Source organism: Plecotus auritus (genome assembly GCF_963455305.1).
Source record: "Plecotus auritus genome assembly, chromosome: 7".
In the NCBI taxonomy this organism is placed as follows: Eukaryota; Metazoa; Chordata; class Mammalia; order Chiroptera; family Vespertilionidae; genus Plecotus; species Plecotus auritus.
The window spans coordinates 171,954,835-171,959,220 of record NC_137774.1 but is presented as its reverse complement, the minus strand read 5'-3'; positions in this window follow the sequence as shown (position 1 = coordinate 171,959,220).

The following is a 4,386-nucleotide window of genomic DNA, read 5'->3' as shown; positions in this document are numbered from 1 at the left end:
TTACTGAAGAGACTATCTTTACTCTATTGTGTGTTTCTGGATCCTTTGTCAAAAATTATCTGTCCATATACATGTGGTTTTATACCTGGGCTCTCTATTCTGTACCATTGATCTGTGACTTGACAATTGATTTTACTTAAATTTGTCCTTTGGTCAAGTCTCTTTCCAACAAATGCAGATTTTTACTCTCATTCTACTTAATCTACAGAGCAGATTCGTAATGATAGTGGAAGGAGGGGTTTTGTGCCTTCACGGTAATGATGGAGAGAGTGATTTTACTCCTGTTTTCTTTTTTTTTTTTTTTTTAATATATTTTATTGATTTTTTTACAGAGAGGAAGGAAGAAGGATAGTCAGAAACATCGATGAGAGAGAAACATCCATCAGCTGCCTCTTGCACACCTCCTACTGGGGATGTGCCCGCAACCAAGTTACATGCCCTTGACCAGAATCAAACCCAGGACCTTTCAGTCCGCATGCCGACGCTCTATCCACTGAGCCAAACCGGTTTTGGCAACTCCTGTTTTCTATATGCTTACCCATCATTGCTTCAGATTGTCTGATGCTTGCTCCTGGGTTGTTGCACTGGTGTCAAATGGTACAGCTAGTCTGATTCTCCCCTCGATGCTGCTGCAGTGCCCTTGAAGGCTCAGACATCCTTCATCTTGCCATCCTGTGGCCTCTACAGTGGGTCCTCTTGCTCTCAACTCCCCTCTGCTCCCCACCCCCAAGTGTCTGAGAATGTTATGTTCCTCGGACTTGACATGAGCTGAGAGCAGTCAGGAATGTATCAGCTCCATCCCCTCTTACATATTTTATTCTGCTGGGATCACCTAAACTTGGGGGTGAAGGAAAACCCTGAGGGACAACCTTTCCCACTCTAACCATGTGGAAGTAGCTCTACACCTGGACTTCTTAGTTTTGAGGGCCAATAAATTATTTTGCTTAAACTTGAGATTTTTTGTTTCTTTTTATTTTTGTCATCTGCAATGGAGTCCTTATATGCTACATTAGGAATGTGGAATTTCTTCTGAGGGAGAACGTGAGGGTATAATATATGTAGGTTTCCATTTAAGACCACTCCAGTGTGGGAAAAGGAAGGAAGGGTCGAATTAGAGGCAGAGAGACCACTGAGAGATTACTGTAGGCATCCAAGTGGAACAGGGCAAACTGACTAAACCGTAAAAACCTGAGACAGTTGGACAGACATGGGGATATTACAGACTTGCTTGGAAATTGGTGACTGCTGGGATTTGGAGGGAGAGAATTTAAAGATGATATCCATATTTCGGATTTGAATAATTAGATGATAAAGCCTGGAGAGGCGGGGAGAGAGGACAATCCGGTGGCCACCTTTTGACTGAGCAGCTTTGGAGGGCCTCCAAGTGGAAATGTTCATTCCACAGGTGTGGGCTGGAGCGAGGACAGGCCCGGCTCCCACGGCAAATTGATTGATCTTAAAAAGAGTTAGTGCTCTTGCTGATGGTAGTTGCTAAAATGCAAGAAGCACACCTAGTTTTAAAGTATTAATTTCAGGAAAAAAACCAAGATGGCGGCATAGGTAAACACCTAAACTGCTGCCTCGCACAACAATTTCAAAACTACAACTAAAAGACAGAACGGACACCATCCAGAACCACAGGAAAGCTGACTGAGTGAAAATTCTACAACTAGAAGGATAGAGAAAAGCTCACAGAGAATTGGAGGTACAGCAAAGGGTCTTTGTGCGCGCAGAGAGGAAGGGCGGCTGAGAGCCTGGCTGACTTTCTCTGGCGGAAGGGGGAAGGGAGCCCCCGACCACACTGAACCCCAGTTCTGACTGCACTGAACCCCTGTTCCGGGCGAGCCCCTGGGGACCCACGCTCTTGTGGGGGGAGTCTGGACTCTCAGGCGGACACTCGGGAGCCGGGGAAGGCGGAGGACTGAAAGTCCTCTCGCGCCAGTGCGCACAAAGGCTGCGGAGGCTGCCACAGGCTTTCCCTAGCGGAAGGGAGTGAGAGGCTCCTGACGGCACTGAACCTCAGTTCTGACTGAAGTGAGCCCCAGTTCTGACTGCAGTGAACCCCAGTTCCAGGCAAGCCCCTGGGGACCCACGCTCTTGTGGGGGGAGTCTGGACTCTCGGGCGGAGACTCAGGAGCCGGGGACGGCGGAGGACTGAAAGTCCGCTCGCGCCAGTGTGCACAAAGGCTGCGGAGGCTGCCACAGGCTTTCCCTAGCGGAAGGGAGTGAGAGGCTCCTGACGGCACTGAACCTCAGTTCTGACTGAAGTGAGCCCCAGTTCTGACTGCAGTGAACCCCAGTTCCAGGCAAGCCCCTGGGGACCCACGCTCTTGTGGGGGGAGTCTGGACTCTCGGGCGGAGAATCGGGAGCCGGGAAGGCAGAGGACTGAAGGCACACACGTGCGCGCAAGGGCAACGCTGATGGGAAGCCAAGACTGAGACCCCACCCCATCCAAGCTGAGCACAGAGGCTATTGCAATTTGGCAAGTCTAATCCTATAAGGTTGTCTCCAGCACTGGACTTCTCCCAGCATAGACACAGCTGATCCTTACAGCCAACTGGCCTGGAGGTCAATTCTTCCCAGTGATACCAACAACAATAAAGACTTAATTACAACAAGGCTGTACACACAGTCCACAAAGGTGTGCACCAAGAGTGTCCACCTCAGGTTAACTGGGGAGGCAGACCCACTGGGCCAAATTGGAAACCTAGCACACAAATCTACCAACTCAGGGAAGCAGTGAAAATGCGGCGTCTAAGAATCAGATCACAAACAAAAGAAATGGAGGAAAAAAAACGACTGGATATAGAATTCAAAACCACGGTTATAAGGCTTTTTAAGAATATCCTAGAAAAGGCCGATAAATATAACGAGACCCTCGAAGAGATGAAAAAGGACCAACTAGAAATTAAACATACACTGACTGAAATAAAAAATATTATACAGAGAACCAAAAACAGACAAGAGGAACACAAAAATCAAGTCAAAGAATTGAAATACAAAGAAGCAAAAAACACTCAACCGAAAAAGCAAAAAGCAAAAAAAAAAATCCAAAAAGTTGAAGATAATGTAAGAAGACTCTGGGACAACTTCAAGCGTACCAACATCAGAATTATGGGGGTGCCAGAAGAAGAGAGAGAGCAAGATACTGAAAACCTATTTGAAGAAATAATGACCGAAAACTTCCCCCACCTGGTGAAAGAAATAGACTTACAAGTCCAGGAAGCCCACAGAACCCCAAACAAAAGGAATCCAAAGAGGACTACACCAAGACACATCATAATTAAAATGCCAAGAGCAAAAGACAAAGAGAGAATATTAAAAGCAGCAAGAGAAAAACAGTTAGTTACCTACAAGGGAGCACCCATACGACTGTCAGCTGACTTTTCAATAGAAACTATGCAGGCCAGACGGGAGTGGCAAGAAATTTTCAATGTGATGAATAGCAAGAACCTACAACCAAGATTACTCTACCCAGCAAAGCTATCATTCAGAATTGAAGGGCAGATAAAGAGTTTCACAGACAAGAAAAAGCTAAAGGAGTTCATCACCACCAAACCAGTATTACATGAAATGCTGAAAGGTATTCTTAAAGAAGAGGAAGAAGAAAAAAGTAAAGAGAAAAATTATGAACAACAAATACATATCTATCAACAAGTGAACCTAAAGATCAAGTGAATTAAAAACCTGAGGAACAGAATAATCTGGTGAATATAATAGAATCAGGGGCATAGAAAGGGAGTGGACTGATAATTCTCAGGGGGAAAGGGGTATGGGGGGGTTCATAAAGAGACTGGACAAAAATCATACACCTATGGATGAGGACAGTGGGGGGTAGGTAAGGGCAGAAGGTGGGGTGGGAAATGGGTGGAGGGGAGCTATGGGGGAAAAAAGGAGAAATAATTGTAATAATCTGAATAAAGATTTATTTTAAATAAAAAAAAAAAAATAAAGTATTAATTTCAAACATCCCATAAAGCCATAGAAGGAATGCTTATGAGGAATATTTCCTATGAGGAAAACTAACTCGAGTTTAAATGATTTACTAGAGGAGTCAAAAATATTCTAAAAAATTTTTATTAAGAGGATTTAAATGAAGAAACTGATAGACACTGAAAGGAAATGATGTGCCCTTTCAAGACCTGTGGATTCAATGTTCTCAGTTCTTCACTTCCTTGACACGATTGGACCACCACCCATGTTTTCCTGTGCTGAGAGGAAAACAAGTGGAGTGGGAAGTACCCTGAGGAAGAGACTGAGTCATCTGAGAGTCCTGAGGTGAAATTAACGATAACACATAGAAGTGGAGGAGGGCCCTAACGGGTTTGGCTCAGTGGATAGAGAGTCAGCCTGCGGACTGGGGGGTCCCGGGTTCGATTCCGGTC